General features: G+C 40.0%; 1 long non-coding RNA gene across 2 annotated transcripts; it reads left to right on the plus strand.

Moving 5' to 3' along the window:
• The first annotated feature begins 345 nt into the window (after window positions 1–345).
• On the plus strand, window positions 346–5,087 carry LOC132887202 (uncharacterized). Of its 2 annotated transcripts, XR_009654785.1 has the most exons (5): window positions 346–496; window positions 1,618–1,792; window positions 3,106–3,891; window positions 3,979–4,189; window positions 4,834–5,087. It is a non-coding gene; the product is annotated as an uncharacterized LOC132887202 (long non-coding RNA). The 2 variants fall into 2 exon arrangements; XR_009654786.1 differs by lacking the exon at window positions 3,106–3,891 and having other exon boundaries at window positions 368–496.
• The last annotated feature ends 9,854 nt before the right edge of the window (window positions 5,088–14,941 follow it).

A 14,941-nucleotide genomic window follows, 5' to 3' on the forward strand; every position in this document is an offset into this window, starting at 1 on the left:
CAAAGGAGCTCCACTAATATGGAGATTTAAACTGTAATGACAGATAGGTACGGAAGCGTATTAGGGCCACTTGGAGAAATTTTTTTTTCTAAATTCCGAGATTAAAAGTCGGAAATTTCAAGAAAAAACTCGAAATTCCGAGATTAAAAGTCGAAATTTTCGAGAAAAAAAGTCGAAATTTTCGAGATTAAAAGTCGAAATCTTCGAGAAAAAAAGTCGGAATCTTCGAGATTAAAAGTCGAAATCTTCGAGATTAAAAGTCGAAATTTTCGAGATTAAAAGTCGAAATCTTCGAGATTAAAAGTCGAAATTTTCGAGAAAAAAAGTCGAAATTATGACATACAAAGAACGCATGCTCTAACTGCTGCCATGGCAACGAATGGCCACCGGAAAGGGAAGTCGTGGAAACTAAGTGGCTGCCAACCGGCCTGGCCCTGAACATGTGAACTTAGCGACGTTGACTCTGAATGCAAGACACAAGGGATGCAGTTGAAAGGTAAGATTATCATTCTGTTCTGTTTGATGTGACATTGCATTGCGAATATGGTTAAGGGTACGCAATATCAATTAGGATCAGAAGTGACACTTACTACCATGCAGGCTGCATGCTACAACCACAAGGCGTACTGCTAGTTTAGAAACCTGGGGACATGACTCTACCCTTAGTAGCCGATCATGTCCGAGTGATAAACGTTTGTGCGTACAGTGAAACGACACACTTGGTGTCCGTATAATGACTGCAGAAACCCATTTCATCTAGCGAGTGTTGCTAATATTATGCTAACGCCACTACAGTAGGCCTGAGCCTCGTCTGTAGAGCAGAAGGGTTTCCAAGTCACCTCTAATATTTCAGTCTAGAGACATCAAACATATAATTTGCCTCGGCAGGCTAGATGAATAATTCCACTTGTACCTACCTGAAGTGTCATGAGTCCAGGAGTTAAATTCCTATTAAACGTTTTCTGGTGAGATTAGCCCACTGAATTGTTTTCGTTTTGGATTAATTGGCTATGAAAGTAGTTTAATCAAGGAAGATAACGTTAGCCTAAATTTGGGCTCAGCATGGGATGACTTTTGATGTTATCAGGGAAGCCTGTGGGGATAAGATGGAACAGGCATATCTGTCCATACAATGTGATAGTAAAATATTGTGATTTCTACAGAAAGTATCATATGTGAACATTCTGTTATGACTTTTCTCAGTTTAACGCACTGATTTTCATATTTTCCTGTATGAAGTAGTGTTATCACACATGAAAATTAAATACATGATGTCAGAAGCACTTTGCAAATATTATCTGGTGCTACTCAAATTCTTCAGTGTTATAATTTAATGCACTTGATCTGAGAATTTGTTACACATGGCATTACACAATAGTGCCTCGGCCTAAAAAAACGTCCCATCCCTAGCCCAGGGCCCCTACTACTGGGTCCTGGATAATGAATCCCACTTTGCCTCCCACTTCAACACCCCTGCTCCTGGTTTGTTTGTATTGTGCCCACCCCCTCTCCCACCCAAATGAAACCATTTCAACCCCTCCATCTTAAATAATCAGGATACTGTTACTGAAACTGTAATACAGAATTTATATACTGAATATTATGTCTGATCTCTAGGAAGAAGTTGATGGGGTTGTATCGACTTGGAATGACCACAGAGTCCATCAAGTCCACAACTCTCGTTCACCTCATGGACGTCCCTCCATATTACATGCAGTCCCTCAGCTGTACGGAGGCAGAGACTATTTGCAGAATGTGGACCTGGAGAAAGTTGAAGTCTGCCTTGAAGAGTGTATGTTCAAAGACTTTCCGTGTGATGTGTTTCACATTTGTGTGTGTATTTTAGACATATATCTAATTATCTGTGCATTAGAAAAATGAGCCGTGTAGTCCGTCGGTTGAAAGTGATCCATTCTGTACACGAGTGCAGCAGTATTCAGCTGTGTTGTTGCCCGACAAGATGGCGTCTGTGTACTTTGTTTTGTTCTGGAACAAATTTACGAATTAGAAAACATAATCTCTTCAGAATTGTGCAGGTTAAAAAGTTGGTTTGATCGAAATAAATGATCATTAAATCTATGGGTACATACGGATTTTATATATATATATATATATATATATATATATATATATATATATATATATATATAGTATAAAATGTGAGTATTTTTGTGTAATATATATGCATAATTGTATATAATAAGCATAATATGCGGGCGGCACGGTGGTGTAGTGGTTAGTGCTGTCGCCTCACAGCAAGAAGGTCCGGGTTCGAGCCATGGCTGGCGAGGGCCTTTCTGTGTGGAGTTTGCATGTTCTCCCCGTGTCCGCGTGGGTTTCCTCCGGGTGCTCCGGTTTCCCCCACAGTCCAAAGACATGCAGGTTAGGTTAACTGGTGACTCTAAATTGACCGTAGGTGTGAATGTGAGTGTGAATGGTTGTCTGTGTCTATGTGTCAGCCCTGTGATGACCTGGCGACTTGTCCAGGGTGTACCCCGCCTTTCGCCCGTAGTCAGCTGGGATAGGCTCCAGCTTGCCTGTGACCCTGTAGAACAGGATAAAGCGGCTAGAGATAATGAGATGAGATTTCTTGGCCTTTCTCTCGCTCTTTCACCACTTCTTTCCTTTTCTTCCTCTGGCAAAACTCTCTCTTCCCGGGTTTCACTTCATCTTTCTCTCCTTGGTTCACTTCTTCTGACATCTTTTTAAAGTGGTGATTGTGTTGTGCTGTTTGAGTTGTTCTCGGTGGAAAAACCCGATAAATATGAAATTATCTGTAGACAAAAATAAGTTCTGTCGGTGCACTCGCGCTTCTAGTTCCTGCCAAAATCAAACAGCCAATCAGAATCGCGAGGGGCGGGGCCGGCTGGGATCCCTGTGTGTCCATTAAACATCAACTCGATGGGCTTCCATATTTTCTTCAGTATGGAGCTCCGCTCGCGTGGGCCGGAAGCTCCGCTATGAACGAACTGCTTCACTGAAACTATAAGCATAATCAAAATCATGCATGCATATTTTAATTTTTTCACACAAATATTTTAATTCTTGCTGTGCACCTGGCACCAGCCACAATTACAAAATAAACTGTATTTAACTTCTTTGTAGGTTTACCCGAACTCCTTCAAAAGATGGAAGATTTGAAGAGATCAGTAGTAACCCATTCCCCTGCTATCAGTAAGGAAAGACAGGAACCCCTTACAGAGTTCATATCAACACCGCCAGTACATGTTCGAGCACAGAACACTCTTTGCTCATCACAGTCTTTGGCAGTGACGCCCACTTCATCTCGGCCTGCGACCGAGTTTGAGAAGTGCTTTCGCAATTATTTTCAGTACCATCTCACTTCAAGTTAGATTGATTGCTGAAGAATTGATAATTATTAATATGTGCAGCACCTAGCTGCTTGGCCTCCAGTGTGGCAAGAGTGCTAACAACCGACAATTCGATTCTAAGGTCGGAAATTTCCACTCTGTGCCCCTCTTTCTCATCTCATCTCATTATCTCTAGCCGCTTTATCCTTCTACAGGGTCGCAGGCAAGCTGGAGCCTATCCCAGCTGACTACGGGCGAAAGGCAGGGTACACCCTGGACAAGTCGCCAGGTCATCACAGGGCTGACACATAGACACAGACAACCATTCACACCTACGGTCAATTTAGAGTCACCAGTTAACCTAACCTGCATGTCTTTGGACTGTGGGGGAAACCGGAGCACCCGGAGGAAACCCACGCGGACACGAGGAGAACATGCAAACTCCGCACAGAAAGGCTCTCGCCGGCCACGGGGCTTGAACCCAGGACCTTCTTGCTGTGAGGCGACAGCGCTAACCACTACAGCACCGTGCCGCCGCCCCTCTTTCTAGATCTCCCAATTATGATTGCATTACCATTATGTAAGTGAAACAAAGTTGAGTGACAATAAACACCAAGCCAATAAGAATATTATGTGAATTTGAATTCTTTTTCTTTTATATTTCCAGGTTGACCTTGGATTTGGGGTGTCTGTAAATGCTTCAGATTTACAGAATGTGAGCAGAGTAGATTTAAGGAAAACTACATATACCATATGTGAAACAGTGTTTTCCTGAACTGAGCTGGCTGATTGTAGTGTAACGGGGAAGAAGTCCAATGCCTTCAAGGATCAAACTGAAAGACCCATGTTGGATGAAAACAAAGTTTCTGTTGTCATATGTACGTATGGTTTTTTATTTACTGACAGAAATACTATAGTTAAAAACAAGATGCAACTCTGTTGAAAAGCACTGAGAAGTCATGTCGAATGTTCCTTAGAAACCAATTTCTTGAACAACATCAGATGACATGCATAATCACATTTTTCATACAAATAAAACAAGAATGGGGCCTCAGACGCTCGGGGGGCAACCATGCTGTGTTAAAGCCATCAAAAGCCTCAAGGTTGTAAGTTCAAACCCATCCAATTCGAATCCCAATCAAGCAAATAAACTAAACATGTGGTAGCCCATGGTAGCCAAGGGTTACGAACATGTACCCAGTGTTTGTGGCTTTTCAATATTGAGTTCCAAGTAATCCAGCTCGATTTTCCCTCCAGTCTAAAATGAGATGGTTGTCTATAAATGCAGATGTTTGCATGGGTTCTTGAGGGTATTGCCCACAGCTTTCCTCGCAAAAAGGCATGCACCAGCCTTCGTCATATAATTGAAATCTTGAGCGCCAAAATGTGTGAAAAAAGTATAGAACAAATCTCTATGCCCAGAAATTGCCTAGATAATTGAATTGACCAAACAAATAAATAAATAACAAACAGGAATGTATGACACTTACTTCTAAAGCTATTTGTCTTTATCTATTTTTAGACTTTGTGAAGAGACTTCATCCAGGGAGTGAAGAAAAGATGATTAAGAAAACCATTGGTGCAAAACTCAACATTTGTCAAAAACTGGAGCGAAGAAAAATACAGAACACGACTTACTTCAGAACAATTTTGCTATGTTTTAATCCAACCATTCCTTTAATTTTTGATCCTTTTTGTATAGCTGTTTTAAAACTTTTATGAAACATTTTCTATTTTCCTGTTGACTATAAATAAATATTCAGATTGCTTTTATCATTAAGTCCAGTCTGCATTTTTATTTTGTGCTATTTCAGTTAATTATTCTTCATTTACTAGGGTTTCATATTTTGGAATAAGCAACCCTCTTTAAGTTTTCTGCACAGAACTGATTTTAGCTCAAGAAAATTGTCATTCAATTATGTATAGAAATGACTGACCAAAATGGGATTGAAAGACTCTTTGAATATGAAGCTCGAGTGATCATAACCAGATAATTAACTGTGTGATATATGCATTACTGCCTAATGAGATTATACTGTAAGTATTTACTAGTACGTGTATACCGAGGTGACAAATTTTAGGGACTGATCAACAGTGCAGCTTGCATGGAAGAATGCCAAAAGAACCTGTAGCAATAGTAGCTGCAGAATTGCTGGGTCTATGGAACTGGTCTAAAGGATCTGCTCTACTGGAATTTTTTTTTTTCATAGAATGTGCCGATAGAACTTTTTGTTATAGAACTTGGGTACTAAAGTTCTACAGGATTTCCATAGGATTCCTATAGAAGATTTTTAGCAATGAAAGAGGGTAGAAGAGATAATAAGACAATAAGAACAAAGCAGAATTATTCGCAAGGCCCTTTGTTAAAGTACATAGTACAGGTAATTTGAGAGATGCAGAAAAAAAGAGGGAGGGAAGGGACAATAGTTAAAAACACAGAAGCACTTCAGCATAAAAAGGAATATGGAAATACAATTAATATGATGTTTTCAGTGACAATTGAATAAAGTACTGAAGATATCCGGAAAGACAACTCCAGGGAGAGACCAAATAAGCTACTTAATGTTAAAAAATCTTAGTGATAGAAGTAAGGAAATACTACTAAAAATGTATAATAAGATATGGGAAGAAGGAACATTGTCCAATCAATGGAAGGAATCCATAATTGTTCCTATTTGTAAACTGGGTAAAGAGCCAAGCATGGCATCGAGTTATAGACCGATAGCCCTAACATCGCATGCAGGAAAAATTATGGAAAGAATGATTTAAGAAAGGTTAGTTTATTATTTAGAAATCAAAGGTGTAATAAAATGTTATCAAAGTGGATTTAGGAAAGGAAGAAGCACTATAGATCTGTATCTAGAACATGAACTTAGGAAAGCTCAGGTTAATAGAGTGCAGTGGCTGTATTTTTTGGTGTTGAAAAAGCATATGATATGATGTGGAAAGAGGGGTTAATAATTAGGTTACATCAACTGGGGAGAAGAGGGAGAATGTATAAATGGGTTAAAAGTTTTTTTAACTGATATGATCTCAGTAAGAATAGGAAAATAATGTAGTAGGAATTATTTAGTAGAAAATGGAACCCCTCAAGGTAGTATAGTAAGTCCGATATTGTTTTCATATGATAAATGAAATATTTAGTAATGTAGATAGGTCTATTGGGGTCTCAGTGTATGCTAATGATGAAGTAATGTGGAAAAGGGGACGAAATATAGAGTTTATAGTGAAGAAACTACAACAAGCGATAGAGAAAGTAGAGGCATGGGCACAAGAATGGGGGTTTAGATTTGCGGTTGTAAAGACGTGGGTACTTTTTTTTTTACTAAAAAGAAAGTAGATAATCAAATTAGTCTTAAACTATATGGAGAAAACCGAGAAAGAGTAGACTGTTTCAAATATTTAGGGATTTGGTTTGACAAGAAGCTCACTTGGAAAACACATATTGAAAGAATAATAGGAAAATGTAAAAAGACAGAATATTATTAGATGTTTGAGGAGTAGAGAGTGGGGAGCAGATAGATCGGCCTTGAAAGCTATCTATAGAGGTCTAATCCGGTCAGTTCTTGATTATGGATGTATAATATATGAATCGGCATCAAAGACTTTACTTAAAAAATTGGACACGATCCAGAGTCAAGTTTTGAGACTGTGCTGTGGGGCCATAAAGATGACTCCGATACCAGCTCTACAGGTAGAAATGGGTGAAATGTCTTTGGAAAAGTGAAGAACTCAGATAGCACTAATGTACTGGGCAAATTTAAGGGGTCATAACGAAAGTCATCTGGCTGAGAGTGCATTAAAACCATGCCAGGAAAAGGAAAAAGAGCATACAGAGAGTTTTGGTTGGATGATAGAGAATAAGATCAGTGAGTTTGGAATAGCTGATAAAATGGTAAGCCCCAATGTGCCACTCTGTGTTGTCCCACCATGGATTCTAGAAGAAACAAGGGTCGATTTAAATCTGCTAAAGAAGGAGAAAGGGGAAAATATAAGCAAAAATGAAGTTGGTAAAAACAAAGATTTTTTACCAACTAAATTAAAAAGATTTAATTTAGTTATATGATAAAAATGACAGTAGGCTATGTTGCATCAGGTCTATATTTTGTGAAATGATGCCGGTGTTTGTATTTGGCATTAATGTACTTTGTACTTGACAGTTGTCGCAGCCTACAGTTCTGTCATAATGAGTGATTAAATTGGATGTTTTCCAGAGAGTGTGTCTGTGTATTCTAAATACAGTGCATCATATCTACTTTGTTAAATGGTTAGTGTTGTTTGGGATGTGTTCTAAGACTTTCAACAGAGAAATGCTGACGCAATTGTCACGGTCAAGTAAACAGGAATTCTGGTTCGTAGGCCCGTGTAGTTTTTATCGGTGATTTGCCATGTTGGAGCGCCATCTACCGACGAATGTTGGCAGCTAACAAAATAGGCCTCCCTGTGATATAGTTTTATTACCACTAGAAAGCAGAGATGGGAGAGAATGTAAACACCTAAGCCGAATGATGTTCTTGAATATGCAAAGGAAATCAGGAAAAACAGCTCTCTTTGGTCAACTGAGGCAAGTCACAGACCTAGTTTACCCAGCACCCCTTAGGTATTTTAAAATAACCAAAATCGAGCATTGGCCTAAATTAATCATGAACAATAAACATCAATCTCATTAAGTATTATTTAAACAAAAAAAATGTCGATGTAACTGTAAGACTAATATGAATGTGTGTAATGTAGTGCAGAAACTGAACTCATAAACTAGTAAATAAGAATGACGCAATCCATTCTCCATTTTTTCTTCTCATGTTACATTCAGCCATGCATTGGAGCCTAACTTTTTTTTTTAATTGAAGTATATTAAACGGGAACAATCTAACAAATCCACAAAAATCAGGATAACAGATGAAGAAAATACATGGATGTAGACAAAAATAAATTAAGCAGAATAACTAGGCCTATAAAATTAATAAAGCAAACAGGATAAATAAAAAGATAAATAAATAAAAGACAAATAAAAAATAAATAACCTCAGCAATGCAGATGTTAGATATGCATCATAGCCTACATAATATTCTGCGTGTGCGCTACCTACTGGTGCATGTAGGATTTAGAACCCAGCAGATGATTGCAGAGTTATAATCTGATTGAAGCACACGGAGCCGAGTACCAGACAGCAGATTCTTCACCTCCAGCACTGACGGGCTCATGCTGCCATTTAGAAGCTGTTTGCATTGTTGTTCGATTTACAAATAGTATACTGGTCTTTAGCTGCATATTTTTTACTTTACAAGATAGGCATCAAGTACATTTTTGGCGGGTTTTGAACATATTTTGGGCTGGAAAACATCAGCAGTATCTCCCCGCAAGTTCCATGTTAACCGACTGTTATGAATTTGCCTCTGATCAGGTGAGGAGTCAGCCTTTTCTAAAACAATGTATGACATGGGCCAAAGATTTTAACTTACTTGACATGGTCCCAGCTAAAAGTACTTATTGGGGACCAGTCCCAACCTGGCTCCTCCCCCCTGTCCAGGTGGACTTTAGGTTACACGAGGACAAACATAATGAAGAGGATGAATTTTCTATTGATTCTGCCACAGAGTATATTCAGCTTAACTGGAACTCTTGTTTGCAAATTTATACTGATGGATCCAAAGACCCAGATTCAGGAAGAGTGAGTTGTGCTTTCTATATCCCTCAGCTTAATATTAAAAATGGGTATAGACTTAGTGACAATATGGCTGTTTTTACAGCTGAGTCTATGGGTATCCTAAAAGCTTTACAGTGGGTAGTGGAGGCACAGCCCAAAAATGTGGGTTTATGCTCTGACTCCTTTTCACTCCTACATTGTCTTAAAATGTACACTTCCAATGCTCGTCCTGATTTAATTACTGATATTCTTATGCTGCTGAACAACCTACATAGGAGAGGTTGTGACGTATAATTTTTGTGGGTTCCTGCCCATATAGGTATAAAGGGGAACGAGGTAGTTGACCAACTGGCAAAAGAATATTTAAATAATGATGTGGTTACGTTGCCAGTTAGTCCAGGAAGGACTGAGTTGAGGAGCCAACTTATGGAAAAAGTGTTCCAGACATGGCAAGCTCAATGGGACAAGGATTTAAAGGGGAGACACTTGTATTCAATCCAGCCTTCAGTAAATGCACAGTGCACTCTATCAGGAGTTAGGTCTCAACAAGTGGTGCTGACCCGTCTCAGATTGGGGCATTGAGCCCTAAACTCTACATTACATCTGATTCATAAACACAGAGATGGATTATGCGAAGTGTGCAGAGTTCCTGAGACAGTTTCTCATGTTTTATTAGAGTGTGTGCAATATTGTGAGTCTAGACGTACGTTTTTTAACGACTTGTCCGGCTTGGGTGTTACTACTGTTTGTTTCCCTCCCTGTTCTGCTTCAACTGAAGGATTCTAAAGTTGCATCCAGTCGAGTTAGATTTTTAAAATCCTCTGGCCTTTACGCCAGAATCTGAGACTGATGGACTAGTAGTGGATTTAATTATCCTGTAGGTGGCGGTAATACACCGGATGGTGTCTAATCCGCCATTATATCCTGAAGAAGATGATCAGCAGTATCTGGCAACACTGAGGGTGTGTGCGTAGATTTACATAGAAGACCAGATGCCTCGTCCATAGATTTACATTATTGGTGGGACATGGCGATTCATTTCCGCCAGTTCGTTCATGTCGGTCAGTTCAGCAAAGAAATTCGTTCATTCAGTTCGTTCACTCGTTCATTTTGATGACGTCACACCAAAGCGGCACAACAATGGCTGTTGTCCGAAGTTTAGTTCATCTTGAGTGAACGAGAGGCGGCAGAGGTGCCATCCACAATAGATTTTCATACATTACAATGTGCTTGAGAAAAAGATGGAAGAAAAACATTATCCTAGCATTATCTGAAAAAGACTACATAAACAAAGCTCTGAAAGTTAATTAAATGTAGATGAGAATAAAGCTGTTTTTATATTTATTTTAGTAGAGCCATGGTCTGCCGGCTATGCAGTTGTTCTCTCAAACCCATTAAGCAAAAAAAAAAAAAAATTGCTTATTTAACAGCAACACTCATTTCAGAGAATAAACAACTTTACAAGTCATCGTATTCAGCGAACAGTAGCCTGCGATGTCTCTCTGCTGCATTCATGATCATTCATTGTTTGGCCTGGTCATGGACATGGAAACGGTTGTTATGCACGAACATTCGATTGACGTCACGTCTAGCGAGACCTTTTCCAGCTGTTCGAGCAAGAGACCTCCTTTAAAGTAAAGCCAACTACGATAGATGCAGACTGTTTCATGCAGTTGTTCAAACCCATTAAGTAACACCCATTTTGCTCATATTCAACAGCAACGCTCATTACAAAGAACAAACCACTTTATTACAAATTGCATTAACATTAAAAAACGAACACAGTATGCCGCGATCTCCAGAGCCACGTTCTTCATTGTTTATCACAGTCATGGAAACCGTTGCTATGTGCCCAGCCCAGTATGGCAGCAGGCAGGCTGGCTGCTGGCTGTTCGTTCGTTCGTTCGCGAACTGCTGAGCTCGTTCGCTGTGAACTGAAATGTATTGCTGAGTGAGAGCTCTAAATTGTAAACTAAAGACCTGGCATGTGTCAACGCTCTGATAATAGGGCTCAGATAGCCCTTAAAGAAGTAAAGTGGCGCTGCTCTGCACAGATCAAAATGCAAGTTGGACGCCCTTCTGCTACTGAACAGATCCTGCTGATTCGCCAACGACCGAGATTCAGCGACCGCCCTGCTGCCAGCGAGCAGAGACTGCTGATTCGCGAACGACCGAGAACGAGAGGCAGCGCAAACTAGTTCTAGTCGTTCACTTCGAAGACTCGTTCAAAAAGAACGGTTCGTTCGTGAACGACACACCACTAATTTACATAGAAGACTAGATGCCTCGTCCCCGTTGCCCGTCAACGAAGTCAAACGTCCGCACATGGCGGCCATCTTACCTCAGACAGCTGGCTTACCCATTACATTGTGTTGGTAGCGATATGTACTTTTCAGATGACCGTAACTTCCTCAAATTTCAATCGATATTCAAACGGTTTGGTTTGTTATATAAAAAACAAACAAACGGAAGTATGTATTTATGATAATGATGAATAATCATTTTATGTTTAAAAAAAATACGCATAGCTTGACGAAAATATTTCAGTATACTACAGACTGTAAGACAGGATGCATGCTGAAATTCCTATGCTGTGAGAAGCCTAACACTGTATACTTATGGATAACTGCGGCCTTAGGACAAATAACCATACAATTTATTTCCAATTTTTAGTGAAAATATTTTTACATGTGATAGGGCCGTAGGGGAAGCTAAAGTTAAATAAACAGCTTTAAAAAACTTCAGAAACTTCAGAAATACTTCATCCACCTCAAAAACCGAATGCACTCACATCATAGCATAATAACAAATGTAAACTCATAGCATAATAACAAATGTAAACTCACATCATAGCATAATAACAAATGCACTGCCCGAGTAAGTAATAGTATAAAACAGTGACAGCGACTCACGGTAGTTTGTGACAAAAAAAGCATTTAATTAATCACATGTGGTTATACTTTCAAGGATAAAAAGATATCTTTACATTTACAAAAAGAACATTCAAAGCTTATTATCATGTCAAAGTCAATATATGTTCGCACAGAAGATTGAAATTTCATTTGACTAGGCTCCAATGTGCAGTTAAAATAAAACTAAACATACTGATATAAACATCTACAATTAAAACACACACACACATCATCTTGTCATCAAAGTCAGTACTTTGATTTCCTGTAAATCATAATGTGAGTGCTGGGCTGTGCTGTGCTTGCGTAAGTCTTCATACCCCTTGAAAATTTTTACACTGTATATTTGGCTAATGCCCTTTAAACAGTACTGCTTTGTTGTGCTTCTGTCTCATGCTGTTGTTCTGTAAGGAAAGGGTTGTCATCTTGGCAATGTGGTGGAGTCTAAGCTTAAAAAATAGGGACACAACCAGTGTTAGCAGAGTGTGGTGGTGGCTGTCAATACCATACTGCGTGTCGCAGAAAAGGTACGATTTTAGCATGTTCAAGCACTCAGAATTACAACCACATTAATAATGTTTTAAGAAATCAAGCCATTTGTATATACGTCAAAATTTCAGCGAGATAAGAGTATAAATATTTAAGCACCTCAATGGTCTTACCTCAGTTTACCTCAGTGTACCGCAAATTCTATGGAAAAGCTTGTCTGTGGTAAGGTGGCCGCCCTGTGCGGACGATCTGGAATACGCAGTGAGGATAGACTCATCTCATCTCATCTCATCTCATTATCTCTAGCCGCATTATCCTTCTACAGGGTCGCAGGCAAGCTGGAGCCCATCCCAGCTGACTATGGGCGAAAGGCGGGGTACACCCTGGACAAGTCGCCAGGTCATCACAGGGCTGACACATAGACACAGACAACCATTCACACTCACATTCACACCCACGGTCAATCCAGAGTCACCAGTCAACCCAACCTGCATGTCTTTGGACTGTGGGGGAAACCGGAGCACCCGGAGGAAACCCACGCGGACACGGGGAGAACATGCAAACTCCACACAGAAAGGCCCTCGCCGGCCCCGGGGCTCGAACCCAGGACCTTCTTGCTGTGAGGCGACAGCGCTAACCACTACACCACCGTGCCGCCCTGCAGTGAGGATAGTCTTCTATGTAAATCTATGGTGAGGAATCTAGTCTTCTATGTAAATCTATGGGTGTGTGTGTGTTCTCCCAGAGCAGGAAGTGAAAGTCTGCAGCTCCATTTAGTGCCGAGGAGAAAACGAACCTTTTCAGGACTAAAACCCGGTGAGTTTCTCCATCTAAAGCTTTAATAGTATTAAAAAATTTCAGTATTACTCTGAAAGTATTGGCTCCTGAGTGCCGCCCGGCTGGGCTGTGACTGGCCAGGAGATGGAGGATGGTAGTGACGGCACAGGATTCAACAGAGCGAGAAATTATTATTATTATTATTATTATTATTATCGGAATAAAAAGAGGAAAAATCTGAGCGTGAGGATTCTAGACCTGATTCAATAAGAAGGTTTGAAGGGGAACAGTATAAAATGTTTGTTAAACTGGTCATACTTCCTTCTTTTTTTGCTTGGCCCAGACTCTGTCTCCTCACTCACTGTAGCTTTAGGTACTAAAAATCGATCCATTTTGTCTCTGGCAAAGGCTAGCTGAAGTTCGCTAAATGTCCTCAATAGTAACTTATTCTGGTTTATTTTTCCTCACGTTCTGTGTGGAGTTTGCATGTTCTCCCTGTGTCCGCGTGGGTTTCCTCCGGGTGCTCCGGTTTCCCCCACAGTCCAAAGACATGCAGGTTAGGTTAACTGGTGACTCTAAATTGACCGTAGGTGTGAATGTGAGTGTGAATGGTTGTTTGCGTCTATGTGTCAGCCCTGTGATGACCTGGCGACTTGTCCAGGGTGTACCCCGCCTTTCGCCCATAGTCAGCTGGGATAGGCTCCAGCTTGCCTGCGACCCTGTAGAACAGGATAAAGCGGCTAGAGGTAATGAGATGAGATGATGTTTTCAGTGACAATTGAATAAAGCACTGAAGATATCCAGAAAGACAACTCCAGGGAGAGACCAAATAAGCTACTTAATGTTAAAAAATCTTAGTGATAGAAGTAAGGAAATACTACTAAAATTGTATAATAAGATGTGGGAAGAAGGAACATTGCCCAATCAATGGAAGGAATCCATAATTGTTCCTATTTGTAAACTGGGTAAAGAGCCGAGCTTGGCATCGAGTTATAGACCGATAGCCCTAACATCGCATGCAGGAAAAATTATGGAAATAATGATTTAAGAAAGGTTAGTTTATTATTTATAAATCAAAGGTGTAATAAAATGTTATCAAAGTGGATTTAGGAAAAGAAGAAGCACTATAGATCTGTATCTAGAACATGAACTTAGGAAAGCTCAGGTTAGTAAAGAGAGTGTAGTGGCTGTACTTTTTGATGTTGAAAAAGCATATGATATGATGTGGAAAGAGGGGTTAATAATTAGGTTACATCAACTGGGGAGAAGAGGGAGAATGTATAAATGGGTTAAAAGTTTTTTAACCCTTATATTGTGTTCGGGTCAAAATTGACCCGTTTTCAAGTTCAAGTTTGTAAAAAGTACTATTTGGATTTTTGTACTGGAATGAGGCTTCATCTAATCCTCAGACACATCTGAAAATGCAGCAAAATTGATTTTCACCATTTTAGTAAATTCTAAAGGTTTCAAAATAAAAAAGTTACATTTGTGGTGTTACGGGTCAAAAATGACCCGGCAGAGAAGACTGGCTGTTCTATGCATCACTTAAAAGCTATGGTTTGCTCTGGGGATCAATTATGGCCCACTTCACACAAACACACACACACACACACACACACACACACAGAAACACACATGCATGCAGGTGTGTGCACGTACGCACGCACACGCGTACACACACACACACACACACACACACACACACACACACACACACACACACAGGCCTCCTTCACACACACATGCACAGACAGAGAGACACAGGAACATACATGCATGCAGGCGCACACACACACACTGGCCCCCTA

Source organism: Neoarius graeffei, chromosome 5 (genome assembly GCF_027579695.1).
Source record: "Neoarius graeffei isolate fNeoGra1 chromosome 5, fNeoGra1.pri, whole genome shotgun sequence".
NCBI lineage: Eukaryota > Metazoa > Chordata > Actinopteri > Siluriformes > Ariidae > Neoarius > Neoarius graeffei.